Source organism: Ambystoma mexicanum, chromosome 2q (genome assembly GCF_040938575.1).
Source record: "Ambystoma mexicanum isolate Mex_15411 chromosome 2q, UKY_AmexF1_1, whole genome shotgun sequence".
Taxonomy (NCBI): Eukaryota; Metazoa; Chordata; class Amphibia; order Caudata; family Ambystomatidae; genus Ambystoma; species Ambystoma mexicanum.
The window spans coordinates 855864315-855882466 of NC_090924.1; the positions used below are offsets into that span (position 1 = coordinate 855864315).

The 18152-nt window shown below is 49.7% G+C and overlaps 1 protein-coding gene across 1 annotated transcript in view; it reads left to right on the top strand.

Annotated features, from left to right (window-relative positions):
- The first annotated feature begins 9380 nt into the window (after nucleotides 1–9380).
- The window catches only part of MAP3K8 (mitogen-activated protein kinase kinase kinase 8), a 111154-nt gene continuing 102382 nt past the window's right edge, over nucleotides 9381–18152 (top strand). Inside the window, exon 1 of the mRNA XM_069648090.1 lies at nucleotides 9381–9931. The gene's annotated coding sequence lies outside the window, so the exon portion shown is untranslated. The remainder of the gene's footprint in view (nucleotides 9932–18152) is intronic.

An 18152-nucleotide genomic window follows, 5' to 3' on the forward strand; every position in this document is an offset into this window, starting at 1 on the left:
AAAACGGTTTCACAAGGCGACAGCAGTGCAGAGCAGAAGTCCTTCAGCGGGTCACCAGCGATTCCTCGGTCCAGCCTCTTGTTTGCAGGATACTTGGCTCCTGTATTCCTTCGTTCGTGAGAACCCAGGAGATCGACATGGTAGTGGTGTTTCCAGCCCCCTCTTATCCACGGTTCCCTTCGCGCCAAAACGGAGGGGACCCAATGGGAGATCCGCTCATCAACACACACACCATACGTGGACCAATCACGGACCACGGTGGTCCCAGGCATTCACACCACCCTAGACTCTCTGGCACCCAGGATGTGTATTGGGACCAGACATCCCAGCCCACACCCTGGAGGCGCACAAAAGACATGTAGAAGCCCGCGAAAGCATCCGTGTTTCGCGGGAAAGTACATGCCCAAATAAGGAAGGCCCCAGGTCGGCTCGACCTGGGGAAGGTGAAGGGAGCAAGACGGTCAGCGGACAGGACAAAGGAGCCTCGTGGTCTGGCCATTTTGGGAGCCAGACCACCATTTTGGGTTAAGTGCAGAAAACGTGCTTAGAACGCCAAAAGGAGCTCAAAATACAAAGAAACGATCGCTGCCACCATTCCCGTCCCTGAATCACTTGCACCGATCAAATACAATCCTAAACGAGTATCTAGGGCCTGTAGAAGGCTAGAGACCCAAGAGAGCTGTAACTTAGCTTACAGTGCCCTCTTGTGTCATGTTGCACTAAAGCCGCAACATGATAAAAGAAACTACGGGAAACAGCGTTCCCCGGTACTGACTGTCTTAAGGGCATGTCAGTTTCCCCGTAAGAAAGGAGCGAAAGCCCAGAGGAGTGCGGCAGAAGGCTGCACTTCTCTGGCAAAGTCAAGAACAAGGTGAAAAACAACAGCAAAAAGTTTAGGGGTTGCCACATGGAAGGAAAATTACCTACAATTACGAAATCCTTCCTAACACTCGCCCCTCCCAGACTATGGACAGGGGGAACTAATCCACCCCTGGATGAGTCTCTTGTTCAGGTCGGTTAAACATTCTGGACAACCCATCAGTATTGCTATGTTGGACACCTGGCCTATGCTCAATAGTGAAGTCGAAGCCTTGTAGACTTATGGACCACCTAAGCAACTTTGGATTCTCCCCCTTCATGTTCATTAGCCACTTTAACGGCTTATGGTCAGTTTGCACAGTGAAGTGGGTCCCATAGAGGTAGGGCCTCAGCTTCCTTAGGGCCCACACAACAGAGAAACATTCTTTCTCTACCGTGGACCATCTGAGCTCTCTGTCCTTAAGCTGGCGACTAATAAAACCGATAGGGTGTTCCTTACCCTTCTCATCTACTTGTGATAGTACAGCTCCTATCCCAGTGTCAGAGGCATCCGTCTGCACGATAAAAGGTCTTTGATAATCAGGGGCCCTGAGGACAGGGGCCTGGCACAAGGAGTCTTTTAAGCCATTGAAGGCCTTCTCACACTCGTCGGTCCAAGTTACCTTCTTGGGTTTCTTCGGAGTTGTGAGGGCAGTCAGAGGAGCAGCTATGGTGCCATAGTCTGCCACAAAATTGCGGTAATACCCCGTGAGTCCTAAGAAGGCTCTCACTTGGGTTTGCGTAGTGGGGGTAGGCCAGTCTTGTACTGCTTGTACCTTACTGGGTAGAGGCTGTATCCTCCCTCCACCTACTTCATGTCTAAGGTAAACCTCTGAGCCTTGTCCAATCTGGCATTTACTAGCCTTTATGGTCAAGTGGGCTTTCTGAAGAGCCTGGAGCACAATCCCGAGGTGTTTCACATGGTCTTCCCAGGTGGCACTGAAAACTGCTATATCGTCCAGATATGCAAGACAGAATTCGTCCAACCCATTCAACACATGATTCACAAGCCTCTGGAAAGTGGCAGGTGCATTCTTCAACCCGAACGGCATTACCCGGAATTGGTAAAGGCCGTCTGGAGTAGAAAATGCTGCCTTCTCCTTGGCATGCTCTGCTAAAGCTATTTGCCAATAGCCAGCAGTGAGGTCAAACGTGCTGAGGTACTTGGAGGCACCCAAAGTATCCACCAGCTCATCTGTTCGAGGCAAGGGGTGTGCATCTGTCTTGGTGACAGCATTCAGAGCCCTGTAGTCCACGCAGAACCTCAATTCAGAAGTGCCTGCCTTTGGAACCAAAACCACTGGGCTGGACCAAAGACTACTAGAGGGTTCAATCACCCCAAGGTCTAACATCTTGTTGACCTCGGTCTTAATATAAGACCGTACTTTGTCTGACATCCTGTATCCCCTACTTTTGGTAGGTACACTGTCTCCTGTGTCAATGTTATGTTTGCACCAAGGTGTCAAACCAGGCGACGGTGAAAACAGGGGGGAAAACTGCCTAAGCAAACTTTTCACCTCAGCCTGCTGATCAGAAGTCAGGTGAGGGGCCACTCGGACACCCTCAAAGGAGCTATCTGAAGGACCGCTCTGGAACAGGTCGGGGAGAGGTTCAGACTCCTCTTCCTCAACATCTGAAGCCAGTAGCAGTGCTGCGATTTCGACTCTTGGGACGAAAGCCTTCAGCCTATTCACGTGAAACACTTTTGGAGCCTGTCCAGGCCTTCCAAGGTCCACTAAATAGTTAACCTCACCCAGGGGCTCCACTACTGTGTAAGGGCCTGACCATTTGTCCTGTAAAGCTCGAGGCCTTATGGGATTCATGATCAGGACTTGCTGACCAGGTGTAAAGTTGATGAGGGAAGCTTTCTGGTCGTACCAATGTTTCACCAGCGCTTGTCCTGCCTTCAATTTATCACTAGCCAAGCCCATCAGAAGTACCATCCGTTTTCTGAGCCCTAGCACATAATCAACTACGTTGGTAGTAACAGGGGGAGTGGGCATCTCCCATCCCTCTTTGACGATGGCTAAGGGTCCCCGTACGGGATGACCAAACAGAAGTTCGAAGGGGCTGAAGCCAACACCCTCCTGTGGTACCTCTCTGTAGGCAAACAGTAAGCATGGTAACAGAAGATCCCATTTTCTTCTCTGAGGCTCCTCCAGAGCCCCAATCATGCTCTTTAACGTTCTGTTGAAACGTTCCACCAGACCATTGGTCTGGGGGTGGTATGCAGAAGAGAACTTGTAGGTGACCCCACATTCTTTCCACATAGCCTGCATATACTTCGACATAAAGTTGCTGCCACGATCTGACACAACTTCTTTAGGGAAGCCAACCCTAGTAAATATGCCAAGTAAAGCTTTTGCAACTGACTTGGCAGTTACAGTTTTCAATGGGATGGCCTCAGGATATCTGGTTGCATGGTCGACCAGCACCAGGATAAACCTATTGCCTGAGGATGTTTGCGGGTCAAGGGGACCAACGATGTCGATCCCTACCCTTTCAAATGGTACCCCCACAACTGGGAGCGGTACCAACGGAGCTTGGATTGTCGCGCCAACCTTACCAGACAACTGGCAGGAGGCACAACTCCTGCAGTGACTTTCTACTTGCACCCCCATCTTGGGCCAGTAGAAGTGCATGGATAACCTTTGCTTGGTCCTCTTCATACCAAGGTAACCAGCAAGGGGAACTTCATGCGCCAACTGCAGGAGGAAGGGCCTAACAGCAAGGGGAACCACCAACCTCCTATGGTCTCCTTCTGTAGACTCTGTGGGCTCACTATACAGGAGTCCACCTTCCCAATAAATCCTATGCGTCCCAGGAGGTTCACCCTCAAGCTGGGAGCAGGCCTGTCTCCTTAGGCCTTCCAGAGATGGGCACTCACGTTGGCCTTTACTGAATTCGTCCCTATCAGGACCTCCTTCAACTAACAAGTCTTTTAGTTCAGGATGATCGTTGGGGTCGAATACTTCAGGCATCGCCACCTCCTCGTCAGGCCCGGGCGATTGACCAACTTCCTCCACCGCAGTGGTAGGCGAGCTCGGGGGAATATTCTCTTTCCCTCGTCTTGACTTGTCGACTCCTTTCGCCTTGGGTTTCCCCTTCGGCTGGGGCGGCGTATTGGACTTGGCCAATGCTGCCCATGCTTGAGACCGTGTGTAGGGTCTTTCGGCAGTGTCTCCTACGAGCCCTAAAGCTCTGAGATCATTACCTAACAAGACCTTTCCCGGGACGTTTCTCTGAATGTTCACTGGAATCCTGACTGCTGTACCATTTAAAGTAAGATTTACAGGTATTACTGGAAACATACAGAGGGGGCCGTCAGCCAACTTAGTGGGCATCAGAGTAGCTCTGGCAACTTCCTCTGAGTCTACCAAGGTAGAATCCACTACAGTGCGACTGCACCCACTATCCCTAAGAGCTGGAGTATCCACTCCATTGATCAGCACACTGTCTTTAAAGTAGTGCTTGGTATTATCCGGAATCCTAGCATAAGCCTCTGCGACTTTAGGCTCCCAGGAACCCAGGGACACTAAAACTACCTCAGCCTCTATCCCGCTGGGAAATGAGTCTGAGGAGAAGGATGCTCCTGTAATCTCTTCTTCTTTGTTGGAGGAGAAGGCCAGATTAGCGGAGTGGACCCCCAAAGGTCTAACCTTACAACAGGGATCCCCCTTCACGTGGTCAGTTGCTCCACAAGCAAAACAAGATCCATTGGGTCTGTTTACATAGGGAGGCTTATTGTAACCAGAGTTCTGTTTCGGAGGCGGACCTCCACTACCCTGTGAGTTCTCTTGTGTCCTACCCTTATTTTTCTTTTTGTGGCCCTTATGGGAAGAGGATTTAGCAGATTCTCCACCCTCCATATCTTTGGACGTTTTCCCTTCCTCCTGCTTACCAGGATGAGTTTTGTCCTTATGGGACACTCGATGTGACACCCATAAGTCTGCTGCAATGGCCAGCTTCTTAGGATCTATCTCCTTCGAATCGGCCAAATGCTGCTTAAGCTCCGGGGAAGAAGAAGCAAAAATGTGTTCCAGCATGACAAGATTTATCATGCCTTCGAAGGTAGAAACCTTATAACCTTCGACCCAGCCAGTTAAGTTTTTCAAGGATTCAGTGACATAAGATACCCAAGTACCACCTTCCTTTTTCTTATACTCTCTGAAACGTTTCAAATATTGGGCCGGAGTCTTCCCAAACTTTAAAATGAGAGTTTGCTTTAACATTGCGAAATCAGCTCGCTCAGCCTTCGACATTTCCATAATGGCACTACAGCCAGAATGGGGCAGTCTGCTGAGTAACCAGGCAATCTTATCAGCATTGTCAACTTGTTGAACTTCGCATGCATACTCAAACGCATTCAGCCAGTCCATAATGTCATTCCTTTCTTCATACACACTGAGCAGATCTTTCGGAAACCGTGGATGAGAGGAAGCCCCAGACCCATGTCCAGGACCATTGGACCCATTTGCAACCTGAAGCTTGGCCAGTTCCAACTGGTGATCCCTGTCTTTCAGTTTTTCTGCCTGTTCGATTTTTAGTTTGGCTATGCTGAATTCAAGCTCCTGCTGCCTAAACCGCAGCTCTTGCTTCTTGAATTCAAGCATAGCCTCCCCATCAGCACTGGCAGAGGAAACATTAGACATCTCGTCCTCCCTGTCCTCGTGGTCGCGATGGATCAGTGCGGCGGCAGAACCGTCGGTTCTACCAGTGAGAGCAGCCCCACCACCTTCCGCACTGTCCTCAGAAGTTATAGCGTCAAGCTGCGCTTCTTGCCACGCCACGATTCTTTGGATCATTTCCAATTTCGTGCCTTGAGAGGAAACACCTCTCTCCGCACACATCTTCTTCAATGTTTCTGATTTGGAAGCATTTAAAGTTAACAAGGTATTTGTTTCCATACTGTTAGATAGGACTATGGCCTTTTTAAAGTTATACTACAACAATTCACTACATGTCCTGGTTGGAATAACCTGAAATGCCTTAGTTCGTGCTCAACACTGGATACCTTCAGTCGTATCCCACCGCTGTACACCAATTTGTTAAGACGGATTTCTGAACTCTGTCCTGGTGGCGCAGAAGTTCAGAAGGCCAACCTAATTACTTGGAACAGGGTAACCTCTGGACGAGCCAGACCAATCAAGGTAGCGATCGCGGCGGTCAAGACTAGGTCTCAAGAGGGGTGAGGGTGACTGAAAGCCCGCAATGAGCACACAAAGGAAGAGCGCTTACAAACTACTCCAAACAGTTGTTATATCAAAAATATATACACATTTATTTTAAGGCCTTTAAAACAATGACCGTAGCGAGAAAATCACAGTATCACAATATTAAACCAACACATACCATACCAATACAATATATATACAAATACGACATTCGCAAGCGTTATATGCACCAAATGTGTAGTCCACCTGCAAGGGAAGGAAAACAGGCAGTGCGATACAATGCTTTAGACTCAGTTCGCCTTCAGAGGCACCCAACTAGATGGAAGTCCAAGCCCTGTGAAGAGTGGAGCCTTGTGCTCAAAAGTACCTGCACACGCTGGTGCCAACGGGCAAAAGGAAAGTCTCTTCTAAGGAAATCAGGCAGTCCAGTTCAGTGCACAAATGAAGGAGAACAAGTTCCCCGACTCAAGCGCAGCCTCCACTGTGGGCAGAAGCAGAGCGCGAGTACGGCAAAAGGGTGCTGTTTTACACAGCGGGGAAAAGCAATGGGCTCCTGCAGGAGGGCGACCAGATCCTAGCTAAACTACTCACCGGTCCCCGATGCAAGCAGACCCAGGCTTCTCCGCGTCAGTTTCAGCAGCTGGCAGGTTCAGAAGAGCAGGGAACGCCTCGTCGTCGTGTTGAGTAAAAAGACGTCCCAATCGAAGAAACCTGCACAGTTTTGTCACCACAGCAGGGCAACGGAGCGGCCGTGTGTATCTGAGCCAAATGTACACTACTCACTTCCGACCTGGGAACGCCAAGTGTACTAAGCGTGTGAGAGTGACAAGGACTCGAAATACAACACAACCTGGCAGCGGTTACAGAGCAAGACTCCCGTGTAAGCTGGTCAGTCAACTGGATGGCCCAGAGACGCTTCCGAAGGCTTACTGGCAGGAGATGATGAAGATGCCGAGAATAGCTGTTCCCGCTATTCCAAAGGTCGAAGTACCAGTACAGGCCTTCTGGTTCGATCAAAGGTGAAAAGGGTTTCACAAGGCGACAGCAGTGCAGAGCAGAAGTCCTTCAGAGGGTCACCAGCGATTCCTCGGTCCAGCCTCTTGTTTGCAGGATACTTGGCTCCTGTATTCCTTCGTTCGTGAGAACTCAGGAGATCGACATGGTAGTGGTGTTTCCAGCCCCCTCTTATCCACGGTTCCCTTCGCGCCAAAACGGAGGGGACCCAATGGGAGATCCGCTCATCAACACACACACCATACGTGGACCAATCACGGACCACGGTGGTCCCAGGCATTCACACCACCCTAGACTCTCTGGCACCCAGGATGTGTATTGGGACCAGACATCCCAGCCCACACCCTGGAGGCGCACAAAAGACATGTAGAAGCCCGCGAAAGCATCCGTGTTTCGCGGGAAAGTACATGCCCAAATAAGGAAGGCCCCGGGTCGGCTCGACCTGGGGAAGGTGAAGGGAGAAAGACGGTCAGCGGACAGGACAAAGGAGCCTCGTGGTCTGGCCATTTTGGGAGCCAGGCCACCATTTTGGGTTAAGCGCAGAAAACGTGCTTAGAGCGCCAAAAGGAGCTCAAAATACAAAGAAACGATCGCTGCCACCATTCCCGTCCCTGAATCAGTTGCACCGATCAAATACAATCCTAAACGAGTATCTAGGGCCTGTAGAAGGCTAGAGACCCAAGAGAGCTGTAACTTAGCTTACAGTGCCCTCTTGTGTCATGTTGCACTAAAGCCGCAACATGATAAAAGAAACTACGGGAAACAGCGTTCCCCGGTACTGACTGTCTTAAGGGCATGTCAGCGAAAGCCCAGAGGAGTGCGGCAGAAGGCTGCACTTCTCTGGCAAAGTCAAGAACAAGGTGAAAAACAACAGCAAAAAGTTTAGGGGTTGCCACATGGAAGGAAAATTACCTACAATTACGAAATCTTTCCTAACAAGGACAAAGGCTGATATGCAGGGAAATTTCTTCTCTGTGAAAGGGACTGTGAGCTAAAGACTTGGTCGAGTCTCTCCCAGGGGTTATTCACCCAAGAACAGGTAATTGGGCTGTGTTCGTGCTGGTAGAGAGATTCCCAGACCCCCCTTTGTTTAGCTTATTATGTAAGTATGCATGGGTGCAAGCAGCATACATGCCACCATTCTGTGACCAAAAATCTGTAGGAATCTTAAAGTTTCAAAAATAGTCAGGCGAGGAGGTAATGATAGGAATAGGGCACGTCAGCAGCCCATTGTCATTGAATGATCCCGCTGACGCGGGTGCATTCAATGACAATGAGGCGCCTGCCACGCCTTCTGCCACCACACCAGCTCGGGGGAGCCCTTGAAAGACTCCCCCGAGCTGGCGTGGTGGAGGGCTAATGGCGCCTTTTGTCAAAGGCACCCGCAGCGGAGGGGCGCATTTAGCCAGCCGCCGGGGGTGCCTTTTATATCAAAAGCATGCATGCCGCACCTTCTCCCGCTACGCCAGCTCGGGGGAGCCCTTGCAAGACTCCCCCGAGCTGGCGTGGTGTGGGGCTAATGGACCATTTTGTCAAAGGCACCCGCGGCGGAGGTGCGCATTTAGCCCGCCGCCGTTGGCGCATTTTACATCAAAAGCCTTCATGCTGCGCCTTCTCCCGCTACGCCAGCTCGGGGAAGTCCTTGAAAGACACCCCAGAGCTGGTGTGGCCAACAAAAAAAAAATCGTTAGGATTGGCAAGTATGTAGCAGTGTGTGTGTAATGGATCTGTGAATGAGTGTATGATGTAAATGAGCGAGTGTACGGTCAATGGGATGTTTAAATGAGTGAATGTGTAAGAGTGAGTGTGTGTGTGTGTGCATGCATGTGCGCTTATTTGTAATGATGGGCCGACAAGCAGATTCTCGTGGGTAGAGGGTGGGAGGAAGAGGTGTGGTCGTTGGTGTGAGGAGAGGGACAGGTGGGGAAAGGAGGATACTTGGGCTCCACGCCAGACAGCTCTTGGGGGGAGTTTAACAAGGGGGGTGGGATGGACCCGTCCAGCTTCTGAAATGCCCCCTCCCATTACCAGTTAGAACCCCCCGCCCCCTGAAATGTTGGTTTCGTTGCACTTCTTCCCAGGCCCCAAAAGTGTTTGCGGGTGGCCCTACAACCCATATCCTAGTTCTGTTTGTGACCCTTCAATATTGACTTCTGGAGACGTCCCTGAAAGGAGGCAGTGGGGCAAATTATGAGTGCCTGTCTGCAAATTACCCTCGCAGTAAACTCATCCACAGAACGAAAGATGTTGTTTCTCCTTCGGCCACGCAGTTCCTTTTCAGTTCAGGGCGCCTGACTCGGAAGTGTCTCGCTGTCAGCTTTTTGACAGCGAGGCGGAAATGGAACAATCACTTCGAGCTTATTAATTCGGGGAAGAGGTTTGACCAGCCTGGCACTGTGCTTGTGAAATCTAGTGACGCCTGTGTGACTGAACCTTACAGCCCCTTTAGGGGCGTGCCCTTTACCGGCAGCCGAGAGGCGGCCGGAGGGGACAGAGCCGTTTCTCCGCCCAGTCTGCAGTCAAGGGAACATGTTAGAGACGGGGGCAGTGAGGACTCGTGTGCCGAGTGGAGGAGTTGTTTGCGTGGGGACGCTGTGAGGAGCCGCTGCAGCAGCCCTGTTGAGTGTCTGCGGAGGTGGCGGAGGGGCTTTCCACGGGGGTGCTCTGGGATCCTGTTGCAGCTGGTGGTCGGATCCTTTCTCATGCCTGCAGAGGCGGCTGCACTGGGTTATCTGCTCGAGACGCTGCTGTAAACCCTGGGGGCATCAGGCGACGCCAGGGCAGCTGGAAAGTTCTGGATTTTCTTCCTCGGACCTGCGTAGGCTGCACCTATCCACCCTGCCAGCCTCCTCTCCTGCGATATGGTGCATATCAGCTGGGCACAGGTAGGATGGCTCCATCACTTGCGTGGCCATTCCTGATTTTTTTTTTTTTATGTTTAGTTGTGTCGAGGGCATGTGAGGGATTCCTCAACTTTCTCGGTAGACCCTCTGGTGGGAAAAATGGAGGGGGTGGTAATCTCCCTCCCTGCCATGCACCGTTGGAATATCCCCCGCCTCCCTAAGCAAAGGGCCGGTTGCGTGCTGGGGATTTCCAGTGAAGGTTCATCGCCCCTCTCGTCTTTGGTCTGAACGGCCCCCTTGTGGGAAATGAAGGCGTGGCGATGTCATGCCTGCTCCCCCTCGCCCTCCCGCCTTCCACTGGCTAGCCTAGCAATGGCTAGCAGCGAGTGTTCTGGAATTGCACCAGTAGGCCCAATTGCCGCTTGCCCGCCATTTCTTGAGGGGGTTGCAAACATGCAAGCGAGGCCCGAGGGGCCACAGCTATTTTACAGACAGGCCTGGGCACTAGTGCTCATAGAAGCCAGCCACGGGTAACTTAGGCAGACCCCCAACAATGGGACCCACCCGGGTACAGTATGCACATAATCCGGCGGGGTGGGGGGCGCCGGCGTCTGCAGGTCTCGGCACCCTTTCAGATTGTCCTTTATCAGACGGGTCCCAGCGTCCTGTGCATTGTATTCGCCTGGATGCCCCGGGGCTGTGTGGGCGCTTTAAAAATGCAAATAAATAAATAAATATGAACTGGCTATCACTCCTGCAACTCGGCCCAGTCTGGCAATGTTGCTGTAAAACCGGTCTCCTCCCGACACCTCACCTCTTCCCCCTAGCAAAAAGTACAGGCACCCATGCCCATTCTAGTGTCATGTGAACGTGTCATGAACCCGCCCCTCAATATCTGGAACGTGTTATATCGGGGTGCCCGTATGCGCACGCCTGAACCCTAATGGCAAGTGTCCATGTTGATGTCTCAATTCGTTTGCTGGTTGTTTGGCTCCGCAAATGGTCATTAACCTGCCTGCACCCTGGCAACGTTTCCGATCTTGGACTGCTAGCTGGGCCAGAGCCCCGAATTGCACTTGATTACACCAGTCCTTTAATTACTGCACCGCGCCACAAGGCTTGTTATCGTGGGCACTTCACTGATGATACGGTTGATTGAGCTGCTCTTAATAACCGGCGGGAGCCGAGGCGGTGTTTGCTCAGCTGGCTCGAGACGGCCCTGTTTTTGTGGGGAGGGGCGTGGCGTCTTTGCAGAGCAGGATTGCTGCGCTTGGGAAGAAGTTGCGTTATTATTAGTTCCCACCCATCGCAGCGCTCGTCATGGGTACCCTTCCTGCTGAGAACGTGCCGAGCTGAGAGTGCCATCATTTTAAGAGCATGCACTGCACTCTTGGCTATTTGGACTTCATGGTGCCCAACCGGAAAGGTGTCCTGCTGGCAGGACGATGTGTGCTGGGAAATGCACAAGCACTCTCACAGGACACCTTATCCTTTCTGAACGGGAGAGGCGTCCCACTGCCAGGACAATGTCCCAAGGAGCTCTGGGCAACAGAGGTCTCTCACGCTGCTCGGTGTCAACAGAGAGTGAGGATGTGAGCCATTAGGCCCTGCTAGGAGAGGGCGGGGGGCTATTAGCAGGGTGGGAGTGATCAGAAGTGAGCAGGGTGCATAATGCTTCATGCTTTATGAAATAATTACTATGGCTTTAAAATCAAAGGGAGATTTGTTAGGCTCACATTCATCTGCATGATGCTATTGTGGCTTTGCATGCAGCATGGGGAGAATACAACTAAATCCATACTCTTATTGCTCAACATATTTCTCAAGTATTTCTATGACAATGTATATAGTGTATTGTTAGTTTACTATGAAAGGCTAGTTTATTATGTAATTACTGTAAAGTATTATTTAAGCACATGAAATGCAAAGCAAAACCGTAATAAACATCTATATCCACTAAACCTGGGAAGATGTGCTTACATTGTCCACATCCCAGTTTCACCATTTAAACCAAGTGTGTGATCCTGGGCAAATAATGTTTTCTTATCTGAAGCTTTGTAAGTGATTCACTTCATTTCTTATGTTAATATATCATGCTATTTTTTTAAAAAGCCTAATGACTGTAGAGTTGCTCCATATATAACAATAGTGCATTTTAGGTATTTTGCACCACAAAGTTATTTGCCACTTGTTGTACTTATGGCTAAAGTCACTTGTATAGTGCATCCAAGTATCATCGACTCATAATGCTCCTAGCAATGTCCTTTTCTGTGAAGTCACTTCTTTTGGTGCAATCCATATGCAAATTAGGAGGTTTGCATGGACTTTGCCCCAGAGAGCCTGGACAGAGCTCTGTCAGATGAGTGTCCTGTATCTGTATTGATCCTGCCATTTTTTTTTGTAATGTGTTAAAATGCCACCTGCCACTAATGTTACCAAACAAGTAGATTGGGGCAGGAGTGGGTGGTTTGGGGGTACGAATGAGACTGTATGGTAGAATTGCGCGCAGTGCATTTGGGGGGGGGGTAGTAGCAGGACTTTTTTCTTGCCCCCCCCCCCTCTTGCAATGCTGAATACTCGTGATGCGCAGGGAGGACTTTTCACCGGCACACATCAGCACGCTACTACATCCCCCCCCCAAAACCCTAGTGCAGAGGAGTGCCACCCGTGGTCATTACAAAGGACTTCACTTCAGGCCCGTGCAAAGGAATGCTATTTACACTCACATGGCCATTGAATCTTCACCCCCCTTCTCCCCAAAGAATCCTCCACACACATTACCACACCCTCCTCCCCTGTGCAGACACAGGGACTGGCATCTCACGAAAGCCACAGAGTGGGCCTGCACCGGGCACACGAGGCCCTAGGGCAGGGGGGCCCATACACTAAGGGGGCATTACAGTGCTGTCTTTTGCATGCTTCCCTGCACCAAGATGGACGTTTCAGCGTGCATAGAGTATCCTTACTACAAGTAGCAGATGCTGCTGAGTATCCTTACTACAAGTAGCAGATGCTAGTATTATCCAACTACATGGCACTCATTGCATAGACTGGTTGAGAAGCATGCTTACAGGGTGCTGTCAGATTTCAAGCACATTGTATTTATTGTTTATTTTATTAGGATTTTTATTAAGGGGTGACCCTACCCAGTGGCCTTTGGAGCACCTTTCAGGGCTCACGTGTCGGAAAGGTGAAAGGTGAAACATTAGGTGTAATGCGTTTTCAGGATTGGCCAGGAAGATGAGGATAGACAAGTTGAAGCAGAGGAGGTATCCATGCAAATCCCCCAAACACCTCCATACCTGGTCCCATTGCACGAACCCAGTTAATTGTAAGAGGGATGTATTTTCCCGTGTGCCTTACAGCAGTCAGCTGCATGCCGCACACCTGCAGAGAATACACATTCTAAAGCAAGCACTGAGGACCCCGCACCCACCTTTCTCCCCCAGCTCCAGCCTTCTCACTCATTTCAGAAAAATACACCGAGCCAGTGCTCTCAAAGCATGTTCTCTAAATTCGGGTTCCCATGCGTCATTTTGCATTCCTTTACTGAATGTAAAGACAGGACTACAAGTACCAGAATGACACCTGATGTGAAGCTGCAACCCAGGTTTCGCTATTTCAAATCTGACCTCCTGCCTTCTGGGCTGTCCTACTTTCAAAACTTAGACACGACCTAAATGATCCATACATGATTACATGCTTCCACTCTTTTTTTTGACACAGGCGTGCAGTTTTTGCTTACGCATAACCTTTGCAGTTAAACAAACACTTTTCACACACGTCCTACACACTCTAAACGGACATGCACCTTCATAAACTGTCGGAGAAATGTCTGATCACTGAGTCAAGTAGGGTGGGCTTACCCCCCCCTCCCCCACGCAGTCCCTGTCAATACCACTGGGAGCGATGATATGGGGAGGCGTTTGTCTGCTCCATGTCTCCGGACTGTGTTCTCGAGGCCTTAGGCACTGCCCTCCAGACACCCCAAGAAAGTCTGCTCTTTCCTCACAAACCTAAATCGACTGTGAAACCTGCTGGCAGACTGCCCCACCCCTTCTCTCATGGGGAAAGCAGCCCCAGTGCTGGCACCTAGAAATAATGGTATTGTCTATTGGAGAGTCCTCTTTCTTCTTCGGTTCCTGTTGATATAGCAGAACGTAGGTAAGAAGCAACACTGATCCGGCCCATCCAACTCCTAAGTCAGGGGTCTGCCACCTTTGGCGCGCCAGATGTTTTGCACTCCAACTCTCATCATCCCTATCCAGCATAGTCAATAGCCAGCTATGATGGGAATTGTAGTCAAAAACATCTGGCGAGCCAAAGGTTGCAGACCCCTGCCCTAAGTCACCCAAGCATGTAACTTCCAAGCCAATCACACATGCTTGACTCGGGCCTCATTCATCAGCACTCCACATTCCAGCATGCACGCCTGACGCCACTCTGCCACCCTCCCTGCAGTCAGAGAACTCTCTGCACAGTCGAGGCAACAGGCCAGGTACCAGAGCAGGCCTGTAGAGGCCCATGCAATTCTGCTGGCAAGAGGCCGAGTGTACTGTGTTTGACTCCTCCACCCTGATTAGTTGACAGCTGGCAGGGGGTCCTTTCTGGCTGGTAACTTTGGATAGCAGTGGTGACTTTGGATAGCAGTGATGACTTTGGATAGCAAGTCTAAGACTGATTAGGTAGTCACGGTTTGGTTTCTTTTTGCTCTGTATTATCTTGGTGCAAGCTTTCTTTACTAAGAGCTTGGTTTCTTTTTCCTCTGTGTTCTCTTGATGCAAGCTTTCTTTACTAAGAGCTTGGTTTCTTTTTGCTCCCTGTTCTCTTGATGCAAGCTTTCTTTACTAAGAGCTTGGTTTCTTTTTGCTCCGTGTTCTCTTGATGCAAGCTTTCTTTACTAAGAGCTTGGTTTCTTTTTGCTCCGTGTTCTCTTGATGCAAGCTTTCTTTACTAAGAGCTTGGTTTCTTTTTGCTCTGTGTTCTCTTGATGCAAGCTTTCTTGACTAAGAGCTTGCATGGAGGGGGCTTGAGCAACAGAAGCAGCAGTCTAGGGGCCACTTCAAGCTCCAAGGTTACCCCATGAGAGGGCGGGAGTTGGGAGGAGCTGTAACTTCACGCCGTGCTGGGCGGGATTCGGCTAATGGCTTCACAAATAACACACGGTCTGTCCGCCCCCCGCACCGCCCTCCCTGCCACTGATGACCTCGCTTAAACGTGAACCCACCAACTGTTGGTGGCTGTCCCACCACGCACCAAAGAACATGTAGCCCAGCCCTTCGCCATCCTTTGCATGAACCTGTATCAAACATCAGTTGTGTGCCTGCTTTTCTAAACTACAAAAGCAGGCACACAGCACCACAATAATTGAAGGAAGCTCCAACTGCTCACACACTGAACTTCTGCTGAGTCTAAGAATGCACATTTCAGAGAGCAATGCTCCAAAGAAGGATTTTATGAACATTTGACGGCAGTCATGTAATGCTTGCAAAGCGGTTGCGTGGAAATTCATGTGTATTTCATTTTTAATCAATATAGTTTATCTGCAAGGCAGTTCTGACTCTTTTGACAGCAGTTTGGTCATCACCATTATCAATAATTATTATTGTTGTTATTACTATTTCTAGTATTATTATTATCATTGGATTGCAAAAACAGGATGGCAATATTCATTACACACATCATGTATCAGGCCTTCCTTCCAGCTGTAAAATAAACTCTTTAAAGTATCTTTCCAAATTAATAAAATACAATTGTTGTTCCCTCCATGGAAAGATTTCATCCAACCCCGCTCCATATTGCGGAAATTTCAATGACTTATTAATTGCATAATACCGTTCATTTGAGAGGGATGAAGTCTGCCTGCACACAGACAGATATTTAAGCCCCTCCCATTCCGGCGCGCTATAGGCAGCACAGACTTCCGGTTTGGGGATGTTTGAACCCCTAGCTTAAGCCAAAACTGAAAACTGTTGGCTTTTTTAATGTCTTTTTTTTAATAGGCCTTCAGTGCTTATAAACGAAGTGACTGAAGGCACAGCTGGTCAAGACATTTTTATTGTACCGGTAGCACATTTACAACTGCAATTAAGCCATGAACTCTCAAAAGACTACCTGGGCTTAACGCTGGCAGACCATTACAGTAGAAATGTTGATATTACTGTTTGACAGAGCTAGATTCAATTGATCCCAAGAGGAGGAGCTTTGGTTTAGGAGGGGCAGATAATGGCTGCAAATGGTCATAGTGGTATCATGGCCAGCGGGTAAGTACCCAGACAACACCCATAATCGGCGTGTCCCTGCTCACATCTCATCTCCCTACTACCTGAACTCCATAGCAGTCGTTTTGGCTTATAAGTGGCTATTGAGTGCCACCTAATAGCTAAAACTAACAGGGTAAATGGGGAAGGGAGGATCGTGAGGGTGCAGTCAAAAGAAAGTACAGAATGCAGGCATGCTAAAATAGCCTGCTTGCCTAGCATCCAGAATTCCTATGACCAACACCAGGTGGCTATTAAGATTTGCCTGCAATTATTGGAGACGTCTTTTCTTGTAAATCCCAAAGTCTGCTCTGAACCCCTCCTCCAATGGTCCTTTCGGTTCTTTCCCATATTTTGAACCCTTTCACCCCCGAACAACCATACAAACTAGTATAAGGGTCACCAAGGACCACAGCCTTCAGAAAGCACCCAATGTCCTTGCCCAGTCATTGCCTCCAAATGCACCTGTTGAGATGTTCAGATGCCTGGGGTCCAAACGATTGGACCCCATGCTTAATCCGGCTGCAAAAAAGAAAACCGTTTGTCTGCAACTGGCTTCAAATACAGACTGCGGTTCTACATAATTAATAACCTGTTAATCAAAAACGAAAACCCACTCTGTTTGGAGTATTTTATCCACCCGCCATTTAAAGTAACTGGGGACTACTATCCAGTAAATCTTAATCAATAAACTCTTCTCAGCCAAACTCCATCTAGCATCAATTGGTAAGTGAGAGCAGTGACCGGGGGCATGATAACCTTTGAGCAGTAATTTAAACACGTTTCCTGCGTATCATAGCCCAGGGGATGACTGCCCTAGGGCAGGATTAGCTAGGCTTTAATCCTCATCAAGCAGCCCCTCCCTATCAATTCTTCAACATACTTGGGTGCGTCTCCAGGGATTATCCTCACCAGCCCTCGCGTTTCACTATGTTGCCATGGCACAATTTCCAGAGCAGTCGCCTCCCCCTCTGTAACGCATTTCCGCCTTTTCTACTGGAGCTCAACTCAAATCAGAACTCTTTAGTCTGGGGGAAATTCTCCCGGGGTAGGCTGGGCCGTCCGCGGACCTCCGGGCAGGGAGGCCCCAACTCCTCCCGTATATCCCAAAAGAATGAGTATGAGACACACGCAAGAAGCAAGGTGGTTCTGCTGTTTATTAAACAAAACGGCAGGGATGGGTCAAGGATCGTACGCGTCCGTCCTGACACTCTCTCTCTAATCGTGGGGCTCGCAGGCCCTTTTTACCTTAGTATGACACGCTACTTGCGTCACCTGGGAAAGTTAGTAAAAAACCTATCGCCACTCCGGATTGGTTCCTCGAGTGGTAGGGTTAGTATAGCATACGTATAGAGAGCGTTATTAGTGGTCGAGGGTCAGTCAGGTGGTATACTTGGGTTGTCCCTTCAATTTGATACATGAAAATTGTTACATGAAGACCCCTGAGGATTGGCTAATGTTAATAGCGTCAGTGATAAGAGCCCCATGTTCTGATTGGTCCACTCGCGAGCCCCCCAGTCTGGGACCATCGCTGTTCACAGCTCGCTGTGCACCTGTCATTTGCAACAATGTATTACTATGGGTATGTGCAGACAATGTGAGGATTTATTCATATGCTGGAAGGCAGACTACTCCCACCGCCGCAGATGTCCATTGAGTCGCTTAATTGTATCTGCCTGTGTCTTGAAACGTGGGATCCAGGCGCCTCCCTCCTCCTGGGCCTGGCACCCTGTCAGGTTCGGCTTGGTCATGTGAGGTGAGACCGTGGTTTAGGCAGAATTCTGCACAATTAATATTGCATTTTCCACTGTGTGCCTGGCTTAATTTGCAGGTGTGACCTTGGCGTCGGCATGCGAGTTTGCAACATTGTGCCCTTGACTGTCTGCTCTCGCGGGCTCATTCTGCAGGGTCAGCAACTGTACTCTTGCTCATTCAATGTTCATGGAAGCTCTTGCTTGCGGCCTACTCTGGCCTGGTGCATAGGTGGAACCGTTTGATACACA